The sequence below is a fragment of the Varroa jacobsoni genome, unplaced genomic scaffold, assembly GCF_002532875.2.
Source record: "Varroa jacobsoni isolate VJ856 unplaced genomic scaffold, vjacob_1.0 scaffold_426, whole genome shotgun sequence".
In the NCBI taxonomy this organism is placed as follows: domain Eukaryota; kingdom Metazoa; phylum Arthropoda; class Arachnida; order Mesostigmata; family Varroidae; genus Varroa; species Varroa jacobsoni.
Window position 1 is genome coordinate 1 of NW_019213328.1, and position 27,297 is coordinate 27,297.

The following is a 27,297-nucleotide window of genomic DNA, read 5'->3' on the forward strand; positions in this document are numbered from 1 at the left end:
TTTTTTTTTTTTTTTTGTTCACTAGTTCCGGTCGACTTTTTCTATTGGCCTGTTGTAACCTAATTAGTTGTTGACAAAAAAAATTCATCGTTACAACAAGCGATAGCAACCCACAACACGCGATTTCCTTCCATCCGCATCGTTTTATATAGCATCAGTTCGGCTTTAGTTTATCCATTCTTCTCTTCTGTGATCAACCGCTTTAGAAATAGATCGATTCCATTGTGTTTCAGCCGATGCAAAGACGATCGTGGTGTTGTTTAGCCTCGATTCGTATGGCACCCAAACAATTTGGTGGTAAATGTTTAGCTCCTTCGCGATATTATGACCAATCATGTGATGTTAATTTTGCTCAACTTCCGTCATTTAGCCCATCTGCTAATGCCCAAATGAAAAAAGTCAGCTTTCAAATGACACCAACTCGGCATGATGGAGTGGCTTTATGGGATATAGGTAGCATGTGTTTATACTGCCTGAGATAGGTGATATTAGGAGCGAGCAACAAGGTACTTTTTTGCCAGCCCGATATATATGGCTCAGCGATAGCACTGGAAAACATTACTCTTTATTGGCTGATGACTCATTAGCAAACGTTTGCAGACGAGCAGATGCAGGAGATTATGTTGGAAGTGTTGTATAGTGAACGTGTACAAATAAAATCTTAGACGTCTTGGCATCGAATATAAATGGTCGGAGCAAATCTTCATTTATTGGTAGAATAAAGAAATAAAAAAAGATGTTTACCCGGATTTCTGAAAGTAAATAACTTTATACTGCTATATTGGGAGGGTACAGTTGAATAAGTGCCCTGATTTATCATTGTCGATATCGTTTGCTGACGAGTTGGGCTTAATTTATTCATATCTAAATTACTTTCCACGATGGAGATGAGATAAATTACACTACGCGTGTCTTGGGTCGCTGTACGTCCGTTCTTTCACGCTTCCTTCTTGAGTTCTTGGACTGTTTCCTCGTCATTGAAAGCTCTAGAAGATACCATAGGATTCGTCGTCGGCATGATCCAATACGAAGCACGGGCTACAGCCAAACACGTAAGATGTCTTTTAGCTCGTGTGAATCATGTGATATAAGTTGCTGCTTGCCTTCCCCTGCTGCTTCGATTTCCTCATTTGGACGAGGCCAATAGCTGAAATCTATTTGTATGTCGATTCTTTTTCATTTCGCCCACCAGATCATAAAAAAAATTGTAGTTTTGGGCGTAGGAGCTGTACCCACAGATGCCCCCAGTGATTTCCTCGTCCAAACAAAATCCGTTTGTTTGGAATAAACCAAACCCTTTTTTCCTGAATGGATCAGCGCAATATGCATTTGAATGCCACTGGCGGGCTCAGTTGATCCGGTCTCCCCTTAGCTCCATTTCTTACGCTCAAGCTCTGTGTAACGCTCGGCAGCTGGCAGGGAAGTATAAGTCGACTTGACGGTCCTACAAACGCCACAATCCCGTTGGGCGCTACTGCAAACTGCTTAGTTCCGCTATACGGAGTGCACATGTATACGATGGCATCATTGGCGACCCGCTGGGGAAGTCGATAGCCGTATAATTCTATGACCAATTGGAATATGGATGGAAATGGTGGCCGTTCTCTCCTTCGTTGACGACGACGAGGAGCGTCAGAGCCGTCAGAGTCTGACTCGCAGCGTTGGCCCATATTTACGAAGAACTTTATACTGAGAAATATAAGAGGAAAGAAAACCGCGAGGGGAAACGAGACATATCGAATGTGAGCTTAGTTGAAGCTGGTTCGACTTGGTTACCCTACCTTTCATGGGAGCCTCTACGAATTGTTTTCGGGCCGGCAACCTGATTTGAGCTGCCTTTCTGTGTCGGCCTGTATTTATCTTTGTCTGAGGACGAACGATCTCACGTCCTAGCTGAATTCTCGTTTCATCTCATTCTACTTCGGACTTCCCGTTCTGGTATAGATCGAGCGGAGGCGACATTAGCTGCGGCAATAGAAAGAAACAACTATTAATGGCAATAGGAAGACGCACATAAATAGATATACAGACACACACGCTAATCCACTAAATATTAGATATCTGCAACAACGCTAAGCATAACCATAAGCCTAACTGCTCAGAGAACACAGATGGAAGACCACGATTGATTCTCACGATGATTTCGTGCTAGCTGACACCGTTGCCCGTTAGCCATGATATAGGCACCCTCTACAGTCGTCTATTACACACGTATATATATAGATAGTAAAAAATTAGGAGAGCCGTAGACAAATAACCGTTTACTATATACATATACTGATTTAGAGCATGATTTACCTTAGTTAAGTGACAATGGAAACTTTGTAAAAACATATATACAAAATATACGTTTAACACTAAGCCTACCACTACCAGTTAATTTGATTATTTGTAAATTTTTTACAAGTTCATGTACTCGAGACCACCATATCACCATTGAGATGTTATTAAAAACTTCACATTTAATTATAAACACAAACCTTTTTTCCAGGATCGGTCATTTTGACCGTGCATGGTAGAAACGAGCATATATGAAATGTCGGTCAACGCAGTGTTAACACTATAAAGATCTTTTAATGACTGCAGTAACATATCTGCGCAGTGTTATTGGAAGGGTTGTGAGCGACGAAGCAGCTGGCGGGTCATCGCACTGAAGTCTGAAACCCGTCTGCGAGCAGCTACAGTAATAGAATAATGGCAGTCATTAATGCGTCTGTAATGTGTTAGGTCTCCAAAGTGAGGCAATATAGGTGAACCTGGGCAGATTGACGTACAGCGAACTCAATCCACCTAACTATCACATGATAAGGACCAACGTCAGACGCTGTTTGCTTAGCCAACATATGTAGTTCTTATACTTTTATTAACAACCATAAGTTCTTCGTGTTGCTTTGGCTGCCTTGGCCGCCCTTGCTTAGCTTATAATGGCACAATAATCGCTGACCCCGACCAGCTGTTACCGCTCCTATAACTGAATCCCGAGGGCGAGCTTCCTGCCCCCATCTTTTAGCAAGATTCTCAGGATCTCAGTGGCTTCACTAGGGTTGTTTGTATCGCTAGTGTGAAAACTATTGGACCTCGGAGCGTTAGTAGCAAATATGGAGACAACACGAATCTCTTATTGGCGGAGACTGGAGAGAAACACAGAATTGCCGAAGCTACCAGTGTGAGGAATTGAATCTCGTCCGGGAAAAGGGAGTCGACAAGGGTTTCCTAAGGCTTGCCGTGTTTCGTATGTGGAGCTCTGGCGGCGCGAAAGCCGATGCTGGAATCAGGGGATCTTGCTGTGCTAATACCTACTGTTCCTTCGATGTCTGGTGCTGCTGCTGCTGTTGACTCGAAGTCGCTGCTTTCGGTCGCTGCTGGCAGCCCGCTTAGTCGCTATCCTCTCCCGGCCATCGTCGATGGGACAGAGACTCAGAAGGCGTGGGGCCGAAGGAATTTCAATAAGAAGGGCCCCATCTTTTCCCATAGGAGCAGCAAAGCCTGCTCTAGCTGGTTCCACCTACTTGATCCGGGCCACAGATCTGTGCGGGCGACGTTCACTGTGCCATGGCCACCTCTGCGACAGCGGCAGTAGTGGCAGCCAATTCCGTCGCGTTGATCGCCGGTGCTGTTCGATCTGTTTGAGCCTTCTCCTGGATGAAGCAGGCACCTACGCTTTGAGCTGACTGCTGGATCCTTGTCGGCTGGTAGTAGTCTAGTGGTTTCTCTCAGTTTGCTCGTCTAGCTCAGAGAGCTCGCGGAGTTCCGATGAGCCCTTGAGAGCGGTCGCGTGTCGAGACTCTTCAGGGCAAGATGAGATGGAGCGCATCTAGACAAAGCTAAAACGAGAATAAAAGGACACTTTTCACGCGGAGATGTGGCGGTACCGCCGTTTGCCGGGACGCCTTTAGGAAAAAGAATCTCCCATCTGGACCCGGGCGACAGTGAACGTTTTGCTAGGAATGAGTGGTTGGGAGTCCTCTTCTGACAACGTTAGGCGCTAGTGATGTTTGACCCACTGTGCTATCAGCGACCCCCCACGGTAACTAGACTTCTGCTACCACTTGCTTGATCCAAGAGGGTTATACTGCTCGATGGGTACATGTAGCCCGAGAGATTGGCCTGGCGTCTAGCGGGTGCTAAGCGTATATGTTCAGCAAAAAGGAATAGCTGGCCAGCCGAGTTGGTAGTACAGTGATAGTACGCTAAATACAGTGCACAGTATTGAATACGATCTACGAGCTACAAAAGAACCAGCGGCTCCTTGAGATAATTGGATGAGCTCTTAAGGCATGAACGAGATGTGCGATGAGAGAGTGACATTGTGTGAGGAAAATCAGACGAGAGCAAAGACGACACAGGCCGAAAACGAGAACTCAGCTGGCTCAGAGTAGAGCAGGGGACACGTGGCAGAAAGGACAGTGGTCGGAGCTTACGTCGTAGATTAGAAACTGAAGAAATATCTATGATCTGATGAAGAGGAATCGCTAGACAAGCTCTCGTTTAGCTGACGCACGCCCGACTACCAATATAAGTCTCCTTGAACGTGTAAGTGTGAACTTGGATAATGAACAGGAAGTCATGTTTCATCAGGCCTGACATTGCAGATTGGAGCAATTTTAAAGGACACTCACGAATATCAGTGAGACTAGATATAGATGATTGGACGTAACTGGAAAAAAAAAAGAACTACTGCTGATTGCCTCCACTGGCGGCCCACCATGGGCTGCTGATTGTTAGACTACGGCTCACAGGACGCAACCCCTAATGTAAATAAACGGGAATACGAGAAAAGAAAAACGATCAAGCCAGAGAGACCATGTCGTTTTGTCAGCTGCTGTTCGTGGTTTCGTACTTTGCTGCTGCTGTTGTTGTTGTTATTCGTTGGCCTAAATCGGAAGCTATGGGCCCACCCATCAGAGGATGATGGAATGGATGTAGGGACACGAGATGCGCGCCAAAGAGAAGATTTTCTGCTGTTGTTGTCGTCTGCTTTCCACACGGGTACCACTGTTATTAATAGCGCTATGTGTCGCGAGTGACGAAAGTCCGCGTTACCCGATCCTATTTCGACGTGCTCGCTTTGCCCATTGGATGACAACAGCGGCGTCAACGACGGTGGTGAATGTTAGTCTATATTTGACCTGCGGCTGCAGTCAACCAACGACCCGCTTAGGCGTTCGCTCTCAAACTCGAATGAAACAGAGGAAAACAGGAGCGTTTATCTGGCCGCGTAGGTTCCATCGATCACTGGTCAACGGGCCCTCGAGTAACTCGAGTTGTACTTGCTGCTTTTTGGGGACTCCAAAAATCGTTTAATCCATCCACCTCGCTCCACCCCCGCTCGATGTTCGTTCCCCGTCGTTCAATTGCGGGTTCAGTTCCTTTCACTTTTTCTCTATTGCGCGCTCGCTCGCTTTTTTTTTTAACGCCGTTGTGGCTGTTTAACTTCTCGAGTTTCGCCGGATGCGAACGGTAGCAGAACGCGTCGAAGCCGCAAGCGTCCACTCGCCATCTGGGCCAGCTACTTGGACTAATGTTGCTTGTACTGTTGTGACGCGCGGTCACAGAGCAGCAAGTCGAACCGTCGAGATGGGACGGCTGTTAGAGCGCTGCCTGATCTATCACCCGAGCTACTATTGATGCGCGAAGGACTAACTCTACATAGACACACACAGGCACACTCTGACTGGGTTTAGCTTCATCGTCAAAACTGGCCGTTGGTGTTGCAGCTGCCTTACAGATCCCGCTTCGTTCGACTGACTCCATCTTACCATGACTGCTTGTTTAAACCTGTGTGCTCACTCGCTAGTTGATTCATCCGGATTTGGCCGAAAAACTTTCGGAGTAATCGACTAGCTGTTTGTTGAACACCATAAGGAAGGCTGAACAAACAAAGTCGTCATAGAGCTCCTTCTACCACCGGTCCGATGAAGTCACTGCAAAAACCAAATTATGGTGACTAATTGAGCAAATGACGAACGTTATCTTGCTGGCCTACCAGAAAATATGCTAGCAGCAGGTAAGAGCAGCACATTGCTTGCCCTATAACGCACAAATAACACAGACAGTGATTCTTGGATTTATTAATTCTTCTCAATTGTATTAAAGATAGTTTATCTATTAACTATAGTTTAACTCTCGGTAATATCTTATCACTGCCATTACGAATAGGTGGCATGACTTGGACGAGCAAATGACAGTTGAGCGTAGGTAAATAGAGCTACCAGCCTCTTATTCACTGCAGGCCAACAGACAGTGAATCCAATACTAGCCTTAACCGGTGTTGCACGGTGTCTTGCACGGTCACTACTTCGGCCATCGGTGAAACTGCAGTATTAATCCTTTTGCTACATAGAAGCAAGCTCAGGTAGATTGATGTCAACTATCAGCAAGATGACTACACACAAAAAGGTCCCGTTAGTGCAGAATGCGCTGATCCAGGCCAAGCCACCTAATCTCGGTCTCCGTTTTGCTCGCTTTACCCACAGATTTGCTCCAAACTCTACAATAACTTAGGAGAGGCTTGAAGGTAGAAGAGGAGCTGGCCAGCCCACTTCGTTGATTGAAATCTGCGCTACACGGACTCTCGCTATTCCCCAGGTCCCTAGGTATCGTACTGTGGACGTCTGGCGTCTGTCTTCTAGGATTCACTAGGTCTTCGGGGAATTCAGTAGTCTCCCATTGGCACAACTTATGAGCCCTGCAGTCATCCTCGGCTGGGTTTTTCGCCAACGTATGTCGGCAAGGGATCACTTTTAGCCAACTTAATTCCCAAATTATCAATCAGATTTTGATTTCGTTCCTACGGTGTTCTCTTCCGACTGCCGCTGGCTTCAGTCCTCAATACTCCACCTCGTAGTCGCAGCGGTTTCGAAACAGCGCCTGTTTTCACTCGGCCTTTTCCGACTATCCGTTGTCTTAGGAAAATATCGGTCATCGTACCCCTACCAACAAACTTTCAAAGTAAGGTGTTATTCAACGCACTAGTTCTGCAAGGGCTATATCAAGAAACAGATGCTCTCTCGACTCGGGCAATAGTTGCTATGTAGGAATTCATTTGCTCAAGACGCAAACGGGTCTACGGGCTGAAATGATTCAGCATTGGGACTCAGAGACGACGTTGACTCACCCGAATCCGTATCGGATGGAGAGTTGGCCACCATAACATATGAGCATGTAGGAAAATGTTGCACTGATGAGCTGCGTATAACACGGGAAAACGTATCGGCGCAATTTCATAGCTAGGCTTAACGGTTTTGGGGAAAACTGTGATAGATGAGGCGTGCGGAAAGTGTAGGCGTAACATTTTCTCTAAGAAAACCTAGAGTAGACGCTGAGAGACTTGCAAGCTTTTACGAGAAACGCATAGAAAACCGATACCTAAAAGACCCACTATTTTATGTGAACGTTCAGTTGATTGATAACTATTTCAAGTTGAAGTTGATATTATTTTAGCCACTAAACTCGGTATATGTGATTCATTTTAGAGAAGAATATGTCCCCCAGATGGTTTAACCTAAAAACCATAATCGTTGATGCCGACTGAATAGCATATTTTTAAAAAATCTATTTCCAGTTCCAAAAATGGGTTTCCTGACCAAGCTCAACCCAAAGCAGGTATGGGGCAATACACGTACGTTCTTCATTAATGTAATATGAGTAAATCCATATTTTTTAGAAACGAAGCACAAATTTATCAGTTTAGTTTACAAAAACAGTGGTATAATAATCATCGGAATGATGTTACCATGCGTTATTATAGTATCACAAAGCCAGTTCTCTTGAGCTAACAATCGCTCTCGTTGCCTACTTTTCTAGACGACAGCTAGTCGTCAACTTTGTTGCCACTTCTTATGCTCCTTCACCCTTGTCTGACAGGCAGACAGAAGTCGTATAGATGTAGTTTGATGATAAGTACAGCTTTAGCTAAGCACCAGGAACTTTAAGAGCGACAATGTTTGTTGCAATTGCGCAAACTCTTAGCCAGAAAACAGGACGACATGCAGTAGCCGCAGCGGAGAATCAGCAGCTATATACTAGGACCAAGAGACGCCCTGTCCTGCCGAATGGCTTCTGCTGCTTCAGTGCCCCTTGAAGCGTTTCCGTTATCACCGGATGTACTAGAGTTGCGTATGCAGCAGCTCACTTCCGGGTGTATTCGCTGCTGCTGGTACCTTTGCCTCCTGCCTATCCTCGACTGGTTGTCGTCCTCAGAAGTCGTTTCCTTACTAACCCACCCCTCTACATCAAATACGTGTGAGAAAGAAGACGCTGGAAATGGGTGCAGCGCACCCGCTGGAAAGCCAGCAGCTAAATACCGTAGGTATGCTGCTTCTGCTGCAGGTAGCCCCCAAGCCAAAGACACATACCGCGTATGTTTTTCACGACAAGTCTGTCTTCTTCGGTGCCGTGTTTTTGGTCGTGGCAGGCCTACTAGTGCATTGTTGACTGCCTGCGTCAGAGCACGCTTGTCTACCGGGTGCGCTTTATGGTTGCAGTATACCGTGTTTTGTGTGTTTGAATATGTCAGCCGTTTTAAGGCTATTTGTCCACGTGTATGTCTTGCGTGCGTGTGACTGACCAAATACGAGAAGAAACGCTGCTGCGGTCGGTGCTGTGCTGATGGCTATGATGATGGTAGATTGTGCTGAAAGCGTCCATGCCAGACTCAGCTAGAGTTCGCTTCACCAGAAAATAGGAAGCATGCAACCGTAGCTAAATCGACGTTGCGACTGGCCGTCCCGCTATTAGATACACCGTTCCTCGTTGGCTGGTAGCCGTGTGTTCTACCGGTTCTGTTATACCGGTTTGCCTCGGGACTTTTCCTCTTCGAAATATCTATTGGCCAGCGACAACAAAAGCGACAACTTGCATTTCTCTCGTTGGTATGGACGGTCGGCGGTGCCGCCCTTTTGTTCGTACAGGCTAACAGAGGGACACATACACATTCTATATGTACAACACGATGGCACTATGTACGTGCAACGTTATACTCAGAGATCCCCTTCGCGTCGACGAGTAGAAACGTGGCGCGTCCGTTCCCACAAAAAAGTACGTAACCCTACATAGGTCACTTCCCAGGACTGGAACAATGGGATACCTATGGCTCGCCACCGTTCACTAACCAGGCTCAGTCTTCCCGGTACGCACGACGACGGCCTCTGGGTGAGCTGTGCTGCCGTAGTGCGTCTGTATAGGCGTATTACTTAACATATTGGATATTCATCAACGGTGGCTTTAGCAGCAATGTACGAGGACAGGAGTGCTTATGCGTGTTAGTGTCATATAAGACGTTGAATAGTACCGAATTTCCGTATGTCGCCCTTAAAAGTAAATAGTGTCCTGATGAGCGTACTTCGACGGTTTCATTGTATCGCTTAATGTGCGCCGTTTGCACGAAACATCCAGCTACATCGCACTCTTTTTCTGGAAGTTCTGATGGTGAGCTTTAGTAACTAAGGAATGGAACTGGTCGGGACGTAAGCATGCACCAGTCAAAAATACGGTTTCAACACAAAACACGTATTTTACTACGAGGGGCCCTAGATATAGACTTATACCTAATCTGTGTAACACAATTAAACACGTTTTCAATCGTAGAATGTCAGTATCACAGCATTGTTGATCGTTATGAGTGAAGATGCCAAAAGCCATTTGTTAACCTACAACGTTTACAAACGCAGATATTTAAAGTCTGTAATGAAGCCCATTATGCCGATTTTCTCCTATCCTTTCGCTAACAATATTCTGTCAACAACAACAAAAGCAACTCTGTGTGGTAACATGAAAAATGTACAAAAATACATGCACACGATGCAGTATACAAATAGACAAAGATCACTTCATATTGATGAGTCAGTAAGTGCATTAAGCTGTGCAGTAAAAGGATGATATTTCAATTGACATATCGCATTATCAAGAAGACGCAGGTAGAGATTACATCAATGATGCAAAGCGGGCAAAATGTTCGTAGACCTTAGCTTCAAGCATCCAGAGTCCTCCTTTTGACAATGGGCATCGCCTGCTTCTAATCCCAATACTAATAGGTTTAGCGTCAACCCCCCAGCGCCGGCGAACATTCATTCGAGTAAGCTCGCTCGATCTGATTCTGCGAATATAACGTTAGCTAAGGTCTGGCTTCTGCTCGAGTTGGACTCCTAAGTTTGGTCGAGAGCACTTATTTACGCGACGGCTTGCGGCTGCTGCCGCGTAATGCTACTTACAGTGGGTTCGCTCAGCAGTGCAAATGACAGTAGGACGACAGCGAAAGGTGTGTAGTATCCAGAGCCCTAGAGTGTCTACCGTGTCCGAGTCCTTTGCGGACCTATGCAGCACGTACATATGGATATCAATTTGTATGTCTGCATAGCCGATTGAAAACTGCAAGGAGCCGGATTCAATGGCGGACTGCCAATGACAGTCGTACCCTAGTCGTGTTCCACTAATGGGATTATCGAATTTACATTTGGCGATCGCAGCTAGAGCCCAGGCTGTCCGCGTCATCACACAGCATCCACGGCTGTGGGCTATGGCATCAATTGTGTCAACCTTTTGTTTTGTCGGTGATGTCGAAGCAGGGGTAGTGGCCTCTAACATTATACTGGGTTATCTCGCAGGCCGAAAAGAAGATACGATTCAATGGTGCTGCAGCGGTAGCAGCAAAGTTCCTAATAGAATTCAAGCTTGCTTCCACCAGTTAGATCCCGAACCTGCAGGTGGCAAATGATGCTTAGTGTAACTCGACTATAGCCAAAGATGAACTCACATGTGTATGCGATTATTCTTAGTTATCAAATAATTGAAATTCGGCATCATTAGTAAAATATCTGTGCTTGTTCTTTTTTTCAGTGGATGAAGACGAAAACGAAGATATCCATCATGAACCCAATCGATCGACAACGACGACACAGTAAGTTCCTGCTGAAGTGATGATACTAATTTTTGAATAAGTGTATTTGAAGAGAAAACACGATCACCGCAGCGACGTTTTTCTAATAATCCTCTATCGGAAATGATGTGAAGCTGTACCAAATTAGTAAGATGGCCAAAAGCTATTCAGATAGTATAACATAGTTAGCGTTCGTACTATCTTCGACAAGGCGTAAAGTAGAAGAGATATGGCGTCTAACTTGTGTCCGTGAAAAATCCTACGAATCCTTTAAGGTAATTAGGACAACATAAAATTTTCGCGCCCATATTCTACTAGTAAGCTAAAGCAGCCTGTTTACTAGACCATCCAACTCGAAACGCGTTTACAAAGGTGAAGAATACATACGTGCTGTACGTGGATATCATGCTGTGAGAACATGCAGAACGGTCACATCGTATGTATTGATCGTTTCATTAAACGCTTGAATGTTAAAAGTTCGCTTTGAGACAGGTGTCTGTTTTGCATGCCCCGAATAGCATCAACTAGTTGGTAAAGAAAACATGGTATACCAAGGTAGATGTGTAGATCCAGTGTCTTACCACTATATGCAACATTACGGTATACACCTGTGGCGTGTTCATTGAAATTAGCCTATAGGTCTTAACGCGCAACTTGACTGGAAGTTCAACTGCACCCTGTTTCCAATCCTGACGACCCGCGTGTTTCTGCACTAAGGCCACACAGGAAAACTCATCAGTATACAATGCCGAGGAAATCACGGATGCTCTGTTCGTAACATCGTATCATCGTAAGCATCAGCGACAAAATCAGCATCGTCAAGCGCCAGTTTTCCCAAGCGGTGTATGGCGGACTTGTAACAGAGGCAATATGCGATCCTGCATTGAAAACATCCTCCACCCAAGAGAACACCACTACAATTGACTGCTCCCCTGTTGTGACCCGCCGCTTTCCTGCTTCTGTTGCATAGGGTCGACCTGTGACGTTGTCTACACGGTTTCAAAGCACAAGAACTATCTTTACGGGAATCGCCAGTCGCATTTTCCTGTTACCATTAATATGTTATGGTCTCCCGCGTAGATATGTATAGTAAGATAGGTAGAGGGAAGTGCAGCAAACACTGATCGGTTGTATCACTACTAGTATAAGAGTCTGCCTACTTTTCTCTGAGTATAAAGAAATGAATATGATTTCCGCTGGGGTAAACGAACGATAGGTCGACCGGCTATTGGGACCAATCTTGTGTAATCAGTCTTGTAGCTGGAACCACGATGATGCGATGCATAGATACGACATTTGCGGCAACAATAACTCCGCCCGTAACAAGAAGACGGTTAAAGAGGAGAAGTTTGCCTTGTCCCAATGATGTAGATAGGCCATCATATTCGGCGCCAATATGGGCGGTCTTCGTGAGAACAGGCACCTATTATGTCCGAAATGTTTTGTTATATATATATATATATATAACGGTGGTGCCGAGCGTTAAACGCGAAACGTGAGCGCGCTTATTATCGGCATTCAAATTCATGTAGTCTTCTTGGATGCCATTTTCTGTGGTTATGTCAAAGATTCGCAGCATTTGCTGCAACTCCTGCACCCCAACTAAGTAAAAGAGTTTTCCTTCGGCAGATGCTGATAGACAAGTAGATTTCTATGTTGTTTTTTCGTATTTTGCATGCGTCCATCGAAGACCAGGCAACGGAACCATGGTCCGAAATAGCAGTCGCTCCTGGTAAAGTAAAAGCCTGTACATAAGCATCATGTGCATACGTACATGTATGTGTATATCAAGGGAACCGTTACATATTCTTTAGTAGATTAACTACATCGAAAACAGAGTAAATGGTCATTGCTTATCGACGTTCCATCAACCAATTACATTTAACGTCGGCTGAGAGTTTTGATTCAGAATGTAATATTGGATAAATATTCTATAGTAACTAGTAATAGTAGATAAGGTAAACCTATAGTTGACCTATTTATATAGTTTAGAGCGCAACTAAAATCGGCCAAATTGGTTAAAAGGACAAAGAGGCAGTTCTCAGCTTGGCTAACTAATCGAAAACTCGTGCTAGATGCTGCCTTGGTAACGTAACGAGACTTTTGCGTGAGTTTTCTGTTTCACGCGTAGCCACGCGAGCGGGATTGACAAATCACAACCGAGTGATCAGAGTTACGTCTATTCCGCCTTTGTATGACTTGAAGCAACGAGTAGTACAACTATAGTCTCTATTCAATCGCTGCGCAGATGATAGCTAAATCGTTTAGGGCGCCACGGAAAGGCCTTTGTCCTTTATTGTTAAGTTTATACAACGTAGCCTTCAGCATCATTACCACTGCCCCAGTTAGGTCTCTGATCATCACTGTCGGTGATAGAAAGCTTTGTAATTGGTCAAAAATGCTCACCGAAGTGATGAAGATGTCGAAAGGTAAACTTAACAAGCACTTCAAATGTTCGATTCACGGTAACAACAACATAGGACATGTTGTTGTTGGACACGAATCATAGGAAATGTATGATTGTTATTATTATTGTACAATATTATTTGTAGTAAAGTGACCTTTGAAAGACTTCTGAAATTGATACGACTACTCATTGTTGACAATTTTCCTAAACGTAGGCCAACATTTCAAACTAACCATGCGGCCATCGCTTTCAAAATGGGGTATTCCGTAAATGAAATGTGCCATTTTGCCATTAGCGATACGATATTATAGCAAGGCAAACGTGATCATTAGTGACGCCTTTAATCGGACGCTAATATCGTGAAAAAAATGATTGGGGTACGCCTCTCATGTCCAAACGGTGCTGCGAAACTTGTGCGGGTATCTATCTATACGCTGTCTATAGCGCAACTATCATACTTATTCTAGTGTCACCCATAGTTAGCTCCCGCCTTATGTTATTGCCCTCCGTCATATACGCTAAGTATAGTACCACTGAGACTGTCAGAGTACAGATATAACGTGGGCACAGATAACTGATCGAAACTAACTGTGACCCCTATAGCTTGAATGTAGGTAAGCCTGCAGTTGATTCATACTGTTTCTAATACTTATTTCTGTTTTACTTTGTGTGTGTTTATCCGATGCGTTCCTGTAAATATGAATAGGTTCCTCTATTATGACTTTGCTTGGCTATACTAATTATGCATAGAGGTGCGATGCGTGGAAAAGTTATGAGTATTCCCGTAGCGCGTTCGAACGATATCGTCCTGCTTCGGTCTGTTCCACTCACCTCTGTCGCAGTAAACGATGTTTGTCGTCTAACTAGCGTCTGCTATCCATGTTTCGCTAGCCACTTGGTTTACCGATTGTGTTTTTTCTATGGTCCCATTTACACAAGTCTACTCGACTCCGAAGTTATTGCCTTTTATTCATCCCAAATGTTCTCGACCTACTTTCATTTCTCTAGACGCTTCAAGTGCTACGTACCGTTACCTCGTCCCTAACTAACTACTTAGATTAAGCTGTACATCATCAAGATATGTCAACTCTGACGGCCGACTCAAAGCAGATATGCTACCGGACCGCACGTTCATTACGAGGATCGCAGACATCTTGCGATTAGTTTTAATTACATACCTGCTTACAGTGTTTCTGTAACATTAAGTAAGTAATAGAATTGTTCTAATGGTACCGAACTTACATTCGTCAGAGCTTCCGATATTTTTGCACCCCTTCATGTGAGCTTCATCTTGACACACATACTTACGCGATCTCACGTTCGGCATTGGCTTGAACCAATTAACATCGCTATTTTCATTTGTCTTCAACTCTGAATTTTCTCTTTTTTCTACGTTCTTATAACGTACATTTCTGTCGTTCATACCAACTGCACGTGCAATACTTATCGAAGCAGCGCCAGTGGCAACAATTATAATCACATACGAAAACACTTTAAAAACGCAATCAACGGACATAGGCGCCGCCATATAAGCGCCCTTGGCTGCTTGAGGCTCCTTTTAATTTTTTCTGTCCACGGTCATCCGTTTGTCCGTCTAATCGTTGCGGGAAGACGTCCATTAAGACAGGCAACCTGAAAGGAGCATAAGACAGGAGCAGCGGTGACAAGAAAAGATCCCTTGAAGATGGCGGCGTATCGCTGTGATGGTGGTCTGACGTTTGTACAAACATCCAAACTGTCGTAAGCAATGGTAATTGCTGGCGGGCTGGGAACGACAAAGTGCATGCGCGCGGAGCGTGGAAGAACAAAGATTAAAATCTTGAGCGAGTACCAAAAGAAAAACGATGCCAGAGAACATACCACGAAGGTACGGTGCCTGGTCATTGCACGGCTGGCGAACGAGTGTCGATGTGGATTGCAGGAGCCGACCCCGCAGCCGCCGCCACCGCCGCGCACGCGCCGTCTGAATGACCACTGCTCCAGGACAGCGATATTGAAGACACGAAATCGAAAGAAATGTTCGTAAGGGCACGATCTCTACACAGACCATAAAAAACATGGAGGGCAACGAAAAAAGTGGCGGGCTCGGGAAACGATGTTCGCTGACGTGATAAAGAACGACTAGTACTCGCATAGTCGTAATAACTGCTGTTTGCACCGAGCGGTAACGGTGTTTAAATTACATTCGAGACCAATCGGTCGTGAATGAAAAGAGATTACTCCACAGGAGAAATAAGGCGGTAGGCGTATCTATCCATGCAGTGTTATTAAATTGGAGATAACTGATTGGTAAATATCCGGTAAGACCAATTGTCAGCTATCACATATCTATTAGAGCGGTCTGACAAAGAAAACAGGACGCTGGGTAGTATCATGATCGCAAGGGGGCAACACCGGGTACGAGGCGGCGCCGCTCTCAGCGGACGGAACACGTATCTTGAGATAGAATTTTTGATACAATATACGGTCGTCGTTTATTTTGTTGTTTCAAAGCAATTCCTTCAATGACATTGACCTTTAACAATACAGTTAACGTCTGCAATGTTAGCCAATTTGAAGCCACTTCTCGGGCGAAGCCGATAAATGTGTAGACGCTTATGCAGTCTTCATGGAAGAGTTATGCCATCTAATGTTTGTGTTGAGTATAGCTGATTTAAATAAGGAGGACATTTTGTTTTGGAAGCTCGACTCAGACCCAATTGCTCTATTAATGAATTTAGCCTCAATGTTAAATTGTTTATGTTAATTACCTTTCGACTTCACGGAATAACGGCTCAACTTTGTCGACATTCCGCTCGAATGCTCTTTTTACGAGCACTAACAAGTAACTCTGGTGAGCCTGCAAGGCCTGTAAAGCTTCGTAGTAGACCGCCTATGCCTGTTGCTTGCCTCCTTTACTTCTTTCGAATAATTTCCGCTTTTTAATTCGTAATTCGTGTAATGCAGTAATTTATGGCTTTCCTCTACCTGAAAGTTGACTCGCCAGTCGTGGCCTAACGGTAACCCCAATCTGATTTGCGCCACCATGACGTAAGGCGAAGACGAGGCGACCGGACGCTGCTACTGCGACGTCTGCTGCCGCTGTTGCCATAGATAAATTATAGATTCAGGCGTAATCGCTCATCCGTCAGCCAACCAGTCAAGTAAGCATGTATAAGCCACCAACTAAGCACAGATATGTGTTGACTTCTGATGTCAGACTGACGCTGTTAAATGCTCATGCTGCTGCCGCTGGTATGGACGAAGAGTTATAGTGATTGGCGGCCGCAACTTGTCGTCTGTCGATCGGGGACGGGATCACGTTGTTTGAAGATTTCTTACTGACTACAGCTATTTAACTTTTCGTAAAGCGTCCGTTGACGACCAGTTGGTAGTTGTAACTGCCCGTCTGTTTCCTGTAGAAAAATCAAAGAGAAGATGGCCCAAACTCCCACCGACCTTATCGCTCACTCGTCTGCTTCTCTTGCGCACTGAAATCAGCCATCAAATAGAAACAAGGTGATAGGCAGGCGAATGAGAGATCTACGCACAGCTTAACGCAGCGAGGGGTCACAAATACGGAGTGGACAAATAGTAACGGTTGATGGGTAAGACCTGCCAGAACGGCGGCAAAGCTTCCGTCAACTTGAAAAGTACTTCATACAGACACAAAGCAACAACAACGGCGACGACAACAATGCACGGACGCAATATTATAAGAGTAGCCACCTAAGTGGAATGCTCAGCAAAGGGTCTGCGGACGTAGTTCTGTGCCTGGTAGATTGGTTTCTACATTTAGGCAAAAACTGAGACAGCATGCAACGAGTGTGTCCTCTTAAAGATTCTACAAGCAACGAAATAATTTCCGTTGTTTGTTGAATATGACGCTACGATAGATCCTGCTTCGCGAATCTTATAATGACTGAGATCAGCTCGAAGGTCAAATTGATTGACATTATGATAGCCCCCGCCCCCCGCCCCCGAAGATTCTTGATAGATCGATTCATATACAGATTGAAAGCAATATATTGCGTAACATTTTAGCTTGACGTAAGTACCACACGTTGATCTGCTACACTTGGTTCTGAAAAAACCTATGTCTTTTTAATTAAATTTTAATTTTACCATCGTGGCTATCAGCTTTTAAAATGTATTCGAACTACCTGCAACCGACCGTCTACACCATGGGGTTTGACTATCTGTCTAAAGTAGGTCTCTCTGTACCAGATCGGAAGAAATACAGCAGAAAACCCACCGTGGGTACTTCAAGAGGAACGTACAACAGTGAATTTATGATGGTCTCGAGTTAGGCATATAATTGCTCGGGTTGTTTGCAAATACTTCATATGCAACTCTGTGAAAGCAATAAAGCCAAAAGACTTGCCAAGTCAGGTTATATTTGTACTAACAACATCCGATTCAATATATAAATTTCCAGCATGTTATTAATATTCCCTTCCAGGTTATCTATACTCGATAAACACTATTGCTCTCTGCGTTGTTTTGACTGCTTGTGTACTGTCCCACGAAGAGACGCTGTAGAACATATCCCTCTAGCTACGCTGTTTAGCCGATTCTGAACTTCAGTGCATGGCTGGGCATATCCTATGCATAAAACAGTCGCAAGTACTATCTCATCTGCAATTTAATCGGGGGTCCCAGAACAAACTCAGTTAAGGAGGAGCAATAAGACAGTCGAAGCACTCACAAACGAGATTAAGCATGGAGCTATTATGGCCTTTCGAGTCTCTATTCGAGGTAAGTTCGTTAGTCGAGCAGCATCGGGTCGCTCCGCACTCAGCGTTGTGTTCTACACATATATATCTAGTTAACCCTGCGAGATAGACCGCGGAATGGGTACAATGATTCTGCAATGTTCGGTAATCCTGCAATTTGCAACAACACATTACCCTTGAAGCTCGCCCGATTCAGGAAAGTTTGCTTGGCTCTCCCCTCCGGAAGCACCAGCTGCTGCAGAAGGTTGTTGCGCCTATGAAAAAATAGTAGGAACAATGAAGGTGTCGCAGAGTGCCGAGTTCACGACCTTCTCGTACCTAACTCCCGAGTCCATCTGACTATCTACTAGAGTCGTCTACGCATAGCTCTGTCCGCGATATGAGTGTGACTGGGCAACGGAAACAGCATTTGAACGCGGTGAGTCTACCTGTGTTCTGTGTAGAATGTTACTGTCCCTCGTTGAGAACTATGTTTATTTGCCTACTGATTGGGCGTGTGTGGCGATGATCTATGCGGGAGACGATTGCGCTCAATTCACTTGTATTAAAATTGGTCTTCGGTGTATAAAAGTGACAGATCAATACCATCTAGATTATTTGAGATGTACCTCGCGTCTCAAAAATGGACGATCGAGAGAATGCGTTGAGACGAACACCATACCGTAGGAAAGTACACTGTTACTGATTTGGTTACCTTAATATCCGACTGGCTCTTTTAGTCAGAGTGCGCTTTATAAAAGGAAAGATCGACAGACGTGAGGAGTCATGTGCGCACTTATTGATGGACTAGGTTATATCGTTGTATTGGTAGCTATTTCTCTTTGCAACATGTAGCAGATACAATGCCCAACCTATGGACAGCGAAGCTGTAACTAACAACAAACAACAAAAGAGGCACTTTTAATTCGAATTATGGAGCCTGCTCATTGTTCTCTGTTGACTTGGGGTAAAACATCAACAAGGACAACGGGTTTCTGGGAAAGTAGCTATGGAAACGCTATATAGGATGGTTTCTAGCTATTGCAGAAGTTACCTACTACTATGCATAGTTTTTTAGTGTATTTTATCGGGTGGAACAACCGATCGTTTATCCTGGATTGTTTCACTTTTTGCAAGCAAATTTAGTTAAACTGAATGCTCTCATGAACGCCAGTTTCGCTATTCGCTCTATTTTCGCACTGAAGACAGATTGGTTATTTTTGCGAAGTAGACCCCTCCATCCTTTCGGGATGCGCTTTCCTTAATTTCGACCTCGATCCGCCGTTGAGTGATCGACTAGTATCTGAATATCGGTCTCTATCCATCAAGCAGCGCACCTGCGTCGCTTTCTCCACTCCTAGTTAAACTTGATCCTCCTTTTATCTTCGTCGTGTGCATACGCTCTCGTTATTATCGAATAACCTCAGATATCCGGTGCTAAGGTCACGCGACACCGTAGGACTAACGTTTGAAGGTGTAATCCAGCTGCGTGTAATGAACGACCCATCAACCCGGGGCTTGAGGACCCTTGTAATTAGAATTGTGTTATTATTCTGTGAATCGCGTTGATCAACGTGATTTTCACGCACATTCCTTACCTGGAGCCAACTCGCCCTGGAATTGGCTAAGCGAGATTATTCAACCCGTAATGCGAAGAAACGGTCCACACTTTGGCTGAAGAATATCTTCCGAAGCGATAAGCCCATACATGTTCAAGGCAGGGAAATGGGCTTGCTTTAAACAGCAAACGGACATACGAAGAAATACGAGCACATTTTTGTCAAAACCTAGTCAACGACTTAGTTTCCTTGATCCGACCCAGATAGCTTCGCAATTTTAGGTGGGATCCTCCAGCAGAACCAAACTATGCATCGAACCGGTTACGGGCACACAATTACTTCTAAGTATTATCCTGAAAGTACAGCATGTAATACGCGTACAAAGAAACGTATATCAATGAATCTATTGTACTTAATTCAACAGTTATCCTAACGATGAAATACGCCGTGAATGAGTACTTGTATAAGCGGATCGTTATCCATCTGTTTTGCGCACGGTCATGTGCCGTTCAGCATAACGATAACAAGGGCTGAGAAGTTTTGTTTACTCTTCTAGTCTATCAGTGCCAATGTTTTCATTTTACAGATAGGATTCTACCCCTTCAAATACTCGCTTTTTAAAGGCGGCTGCGTTTTTAACATCAGCATTATTACAATCGCTATTACGGCGGACATAGCTGGGCCAACGTCGTGATCGAGAGTAGCCTCAGCGTGTAAAGTGCTTTGCACCTTTCAGTCGATCAGTTGCTATAGTTGAGCGGCCTGTCGCCTCTGGTGATAGCCCTTACAGGCGGCGGAGGAATCCTTTCGTTATTTCAAGGCGTCCCTTGGCCACAGCAGTAGGAAACATTTCAAACAGTTATAGTCCTTAACGAGAATTAGTGGCGATAATGGTCAGATGAGTTTGTGCTTTCGCGTGTACATCTCTGGCTTTTATGGAATACATCCTGTGTGTGGGCACAATAAATCAGTTATTTACTCAACGGGGTTAGGTTATTGTTGCATCCCACAACCCCAATGTTATTGGCCGCCACTTCAACACTGACGGCCAAATTGTAGATTGCGTGTAAAAGCTAAGTATTTTGTTCCACATCTGTCGTTAGGTTCGATTCTTCAAACCGTCAGATATCGTCGCGATGGACGGTGAAGTGCAGCTTTTTGATCAGGGCGTCGCCACTAGCGGTGTTCTTCCGCGGTTAATAGCGGACATGTGCATAGCGCATGATTTTAGTTATCTGTAAACGGCTGGGTGTTGTCTTGATTGGTTGAAAATGTTTTCGGTGGACGCATTGCGTAAAAACGTGCACGTAAGGTGAAGATAAGGGGTGATCCGCATTTTTCTGCCACTGTTCATCTTAGTATTTTGACATTTTTAGAAATGACGGCACGAAGAACGGCATAGTGGCTATAGCGTGATACGACAGTGTAGCCGATGCATAGGTGTGGTAAACGCTGTATCACGAGAAGGACGCCCTTCGGATCATTGACAAGATATACATATCAGAGATACAGTAAGCATTCCAGTGCAGAACTTACCCGCTTTATTGTTACTAGTGATAAAATGCATTTTTAAACAGACAAAAAGTTAAATTAGATGCCGAGAGGGTGAATGACACTGATCTAACACAAGTTACTCGATAAGCAAGCCAAGTAATATTTTTATACCGATCAGTCGAATAACTTAGTGAAGGCCGGGCTTCCTCCTTGTGAATAGCAGTTTAGAGTGCACAATTTTCAGAGAGGCTTTGCCAATGTGTAAATCTTGGCCACTGTAGATGTCGAACTTGTTGAAAGATGACATGGAACCTTTGACTTGTTTCGAATCTTGGTGGACTTCTAGTTGTACCCTCCGCTTAGTCTTAGTGATAGAGTAGCTTTAGAAGTGCTAGGTCCTCGATTCTAACAAGACCACACTACGCTCACAGACTGCGCTGGACCTATGGTCGGAAGCAGGCTCCGAGCAGTGAGGCCCAGAACGATGATTGAGCCCTTGTCAAGTCGCTTTTAGATGTAGCAAAATAGCCTTAGAAGCAAGCCGAACTATTTTACACCACGTAAATAAGCGGTTAAATTGGGGTTAGTCATTGTATTTTTTGGAAGATTCTTCTCGCAACGGGAAACGCGATAGGACTTTGAAGGACGGTGTCTTGTCCGAGACGCTATCTTTACAACCTGATTCTGCCTGTAAACCTGAGCTGGAGTACACTTGCTAGAAGAGAACCTCTAACGAAATTAGTGATCTATCTCCGTTTCTGGTTTGTGACATTAGAAGTAAAAGAAACTTCTTTATTCGATGAGCAACTTTAGAGATTGCAGTGTATGCTTGTTTCTTGAGCGGGTTTTAGCCGGTCAGGCCAGATTGAATAGCACACGCGAGTTCCACGCCAGGTTATAACTCGCAGGCCTCATCATTAACGCCTTCGGTTGCGGGCGGCATATGACGTAGCTCCAGCTTTTCACTAATGTAAGCCATTGTCAATCAGAGATTGTTGCAGAACGCTTGTGCATCTAATTTTAGTTAGCTAGATAGATAATCGACAGCTCAGAACGCATGTGAGCCATCTGAACCGCTTGGTTAACAGCTAGTGCTGAAGCCGACTTATTGGAAGCCAAAGAGATGAGTAGTAGCAGCGCATATAGAACAGAACAAGTAGACGAAGCATTAAAGTAGTTGGCAGCTTGATACCGATCTTGTCGCGTTTCACGTCGCTATGGCCCTAGATCGCACACGAACAGTGGGTCTGGTACATTGTTTCGGGTACCTTGGAAATATTGGGTGGTCATTTATGTCAGTGTGTGATGTTTCGATTGTTTTTTGTCTCTCGTACGGCTTTTAAGCTCGCTTGTTGAATAGCCGATTCTGCCACTAACCCTTGCCTCAGCCACGCTCATATACATTGATATGTGCGTATACTCCAGCAAAATTATAGACAGACATTCGTTGCTTAAGTACAAAACCATAAGGCCAACTGACTCTAGTTTTTTTTTCATCGATCCCTATTTTTCTGTCTGTTGTTCCACACCCGCTTTATTGTTGTGATAATATTCACTCAAGCCATACATATGAGCTAAATAGACAACACTAGCTTTGACCAACAAGTTGTAGCGTCGTCTAGTTGGGTCTGGGCTTTTTCGTTCCCAGGCACTAACTGTCGGCCTTGCTGATCACGGTGTCGTCACCCTCAGCCGAATCCGACCGGCCGTTCAACCGCGAATGCTCGCATACTTAGCAATATTGAAACCTCTAAAGTGAGGCAAAGTCTGTCAAAGGCAGGCAAAATCAACATCGGTGGTGTCAACGAAATTGACATCGATGCTGCCAGCATTCTCCCGCTTGTTCGCCCGACTTTCCCAGCCAATTCATATTAGTCCCGTGTTGTTTTTGTTGGGTTTTTGTCTCGTATTATCGTGGCCGAACAACGGACCGTCTAATATGCGGTGATCACACGACCTCTCCGTGTGTGGCATGAAAAGACTATATGAAAAAGGATAAAGGTGTGCTGGTATAATAACATGTCTAAAAAGTGGAGACGTCTAGACAGGGTAAGGATGCGCAGTTAGAAGGCTCATTGGGAACCAGCAATAGCAGCTTCATTTTTTTCTATTATCGTCATTGAGATGTTTGTTTGTGGTGATTCCTATCCGTCCATAGTTCTGAGTTCAAGAACGAAGAGGGAGTCAGGTGCGTAAGCAAAAGCCGGGTATGGGTGCGCATGGCTTTCGGTGATCCGGATAATCGTGTAGATATAAATGATGGTGACGACTGTGATGATGATGCTGATATTATAGTATTTGCCTATAGTAGAACTCTGAAAGGTAGCAAAGACGACATGAGCAACGACTGGAAGAACATAGCGGTGTTTGCTGGTCCTTGGGCTCCGCAGCGATTTTGTCAAATGACTGTCTGGCAGTAGAGGAGGTAACCTGCTCAAGTTCGTTGTTTGTCGATTATAATGTAAATAGATTAAAAAAACAGAGGGACAAGAAGAAGATAGACCCCCAACTAAAAACGAAAGCCACTGAGGAACACGAGTGGCAAGCATTTCGTTAACAAACGAGGAAAACATTGCGTCCTGCTGACATGCCCGTTTTCTTCAGCTGATGCTATTGCTTCAGCTACTAGCGGAGCAGAGACTGATCGTCCGATGGTGATTCGGCTATGTTCTGGGAGTCTTTATTTACATGAATATCTGGAAAGAGCAATATTTGACCAGCATCGAGACTCACTTCGACGAACACGCAGCCTTATAATGCACACTATTTAAAAAATTAGAAGAGGAAACCTTGTCTCTGGAGGAACTTTACAGCGTATCTGGATATATATATATATATATATATTCACCGATTGGTCAATTTTACCCCGAGTGTGTCCAGTGTCAAAACCGCACACATACCCGTATGGCAACAGCCATGGCGAAGGTCGTGTATTCAAACCAGGATCGCATGTCGTCGTAGCGTATTGACGGAGGGGGCCCTGTGAAGAAGCATTTTAGGGCACCAAGAGAGGAACATTAGAGAAAGTAGGACAAAAGAGGTGGACTGTATGTATGCCTGCCTAATTGTTGGGCGCGGCAGAGAGAAACGTGAAACTCGCGAGTCGGTGTGCGCATCTTGAACTATCGAAAGGAACCTAAGGTGTACTCGTAAAGCAACAACTGTAATAGAAGCCAACTGAACGTAGCCAGAAGCATGTCGAACGAGCCAATGTTCGAGTCGGCCAACGAAAATGCTATCCCTTACTGGTAGCTGGTTGAAGGGCGGAAGAGCTCCTTGATGATTTGGATAGCAGCTAGGAGGGAATCTGACTCCTGTTCACAGTCAGGCGACTCTCATTCACGGCAATTCTTTCGCTCCTTTATTCGTCCAATGTGCAGACAAGTGCGGATGAACTACTTAGCGAAGTCGCTGGCCCTCTGCTAGTTACAAATGGCGTAGGCGTCTCGAGCAGTCAGCAAATGCGTTAATACAAGTAGCAATAACTACGATCGAGCAACACGCTGGATACATGTGTAACAGTGTAGACATGTAGGCGTCTGCAAGCATGTGGGTTTAAACATCATTGACAAAACCAATATTGTTTAACTTGTGTCAACGGCAGAACCATTAGTTTATTCGTTGAGGCCGAAACAGTATTGAGAATGGAGGTATGTTCGACCACACGACCGTTTCGCTGGTTCTGGAGGGAGGGAGGGATGTTCGGCTCAGCAACAGACAAGGTTCAGTTTTCATATTGAATCAAATTCGGTGCTACTGCGTCGTATTAGTTTGTTGCAGTGGTGGGTAGAGGACAACTAGAGCAGAGGGTAAAAAACGTTCTTACATTTCACCAACGGGCATTACATCAATGAAATCGCTCTGTTCACCTTAGATATACTCCTTTATCATATAGATATTGATAATTAAAATAATACATCGACTCAACATGTACTCTAAATATGCCTAAAGTGATTCGAAAAATCGTAGGTCTACGATTGTTCTAGGATCGCCGCCCGTTCGCTGCATTATAAGGCTATTACCTTGTCAAATAAACGCATCTAAACAAACATAATCGTTTAGCTGAACAAGTTGCAACTCAACTACAACTTCGGCAGTACCTTTAATCTTTTTAAACGACTTTCTGCTCTTTTTATTTAAACGACCCTATCGGAACGCAGCTTCATAAGAGGTTTCTTGTCAATGTGCGAACTAAACGAATAGACATGCATTCGCTATAATGTTACACGATCCTTTAGCTAACCAAACGGTATAAAAAACGTAAGAAATGCGCCACTGTGACATCGTACTCGTGCGGACTTCATTTAGCAGCTCGCCTATCAATGTGATATAGAGAACGATAGTGTGCGGTCGAGGGGAGATGGGTGGACAAAAAAAATCTTAACCTATAGAAATAGCCCCGATGGCTTCGACTGGTGAAAAGGCTTATTTCTTCAGTATGACAACAACAGCAGTAGCGACAGTTGCTACGACGATAAGGTTTCAGAGCGGGTCGAGGTTTCAAGCCGTGAAGAACAAACACGGGACCCTGACAGCGACGGTGGCGGTTGCGGCCCACAACAACAACAGGACCACTAACTTTGCTGGCCGTATCTTTGTCTACCGAAAGAGAGCGGTTGCTGAGGGAGAAGGTAGGGGCTGAGACAGCATGGGCGGGTCTAAGAGGCGTTCTTGTTCATCTTGTGCGGAGTCGGGGGCGTGTAGCATTTCACGAGCAGCATGGATAGCGCCTCATCACAAAATGTTTAGTAACAAACTTTAACGCTCGGGGGCGCTCTGATACTACAGTCTGAAAACAAAGATAGCGACAACAGCGACAAATAGGAAAGGGACGCTGGATTCGAACCTACAACAACGGCAGCGTGACATCATCAGGTTTCAAGAGACAGGTCGATATAGAAGGACGAGCCTGCGAACAAACGCATATACAAATGCTGGCTCTACTAGCCTCAGACATGGTCGTTGATGTCTTTAGGCATCAACAAAATTGCAAATATATATAACAGTAGCAGCAGCGGATAATGTTTAATGTCATTCGAAAGAATGACGCTCCGTAGCTTCGGCGACGAAGGACTGACAGGGTGGCGTAAGCGTCGATGCTGAGCCAATACATTTCTGCGATTTTCGTCATATTGTAAGTTGCCTTCGTCCAGCGACACCGCAGAAATGTAAAATAGGAATGGTACATCTGCCAGAGTGTTCATAGATATTCGTTTGTCTATTTAAGTTCACAATGTGAGTAGCCGATATGTAAATGCACAGAAAGGTCATAGCAAAGCTTGACATTTATGAGCCCTTGACAAAAAAACTATACACTAGATTAATTAAGAGCATTGGTTAATCGCTGATGTGTGAAGCAGACATATGTGCCCGTTGATTCCTTTGCTATTGAAGTGTTTATCGTGTGGTGCTTCACCACTTTTTTCTGTTGTTCTTCCGTATGAACGTTTTCAGTATACGAATGAAGAGCCGCGTTCTGAACTCGGTTACACTGAGCTAGAGCAAAAACTGGGCGACGACTTGTATGAAACAAAATACGATAAGTATTATTTTAACTTTCATTCGGCCCACCCACTTCGGCAAGTTTTTACTGATAGTTAGCAATACACGCATAAAAAAATACGCTGCTAAATAACAACTAGTCGAAGAGAATCAATAGCACGTTTCCATTATTACTTGTTCCAATACCTCGTTGGCATCTTGATAAAATCTTGTTCGTCCGTCTTTCTATTGTTATTTTTTTCAATATTATCCCTAGTCACGCCTATTTCGGTGAGTAGTAGATTCAAGCAACGGTTCTAAATGATTCGTTTCTGCTGGTGAATCTTTTGTCTTTTCTAAAAATATCTTAGCTTACCGTCTAGCATCAACGAGAAAATTGGTTATAGGTCTCGGCTGGTCGCTTGCTGTGTTCATACGCTTTAAGTAGCGGCGTGAAGAGTGAACCAAGGCATGCGTCAAGCTCCTTCGCGTCTCCTCCGACCGATATTTCACTTCTGTTAACCTTCGATTTCTAGGACTAGCGATGGGAAATGCAATCATGTAACGGGACTGAAAAAGTCTAAATTTAAAAACCTGCGAGGGGTGTGACTTATGGGAGTGAGTTATGGACAGCGAAGCTCGCTAGAAAATGAGGGAATATGATGAATGAGGCGTACACGGCCTATTACTGACACCAGTAGCGGTCATCATTTGCGGGCGTTCTCGATGTCCTAAATTCTGAACCGTTTGAAAGGTGCACCATTCGTTTTATGTTTGCTCAATGCA

General features: G+C 44.6%; 1 protein-coding gene across 1 annotated transcript in view; it reads left to right on the forward strand.

The window, feature by feature from the left end:
* The first annotated feature begins 10,835 nt into the window (after positions 1 to 10,835).
* Positions 10,836 to 27,297, forward strand: part of LOC111260299 (tyrosine-protein kinase transmembrane receptor Ror) — a 96,616-nt gene continuing 80,154 nt past the window's right edge. The window contains exon 1 of the mRNA XM_086968263.1: positions 10,836 to 10,897. The gene's annotated coding sequence lies outside the window, so the exon portion shown is untranslated. The remainder of the gene's footprint in view (positions 10,898 to 27,297) is intronic.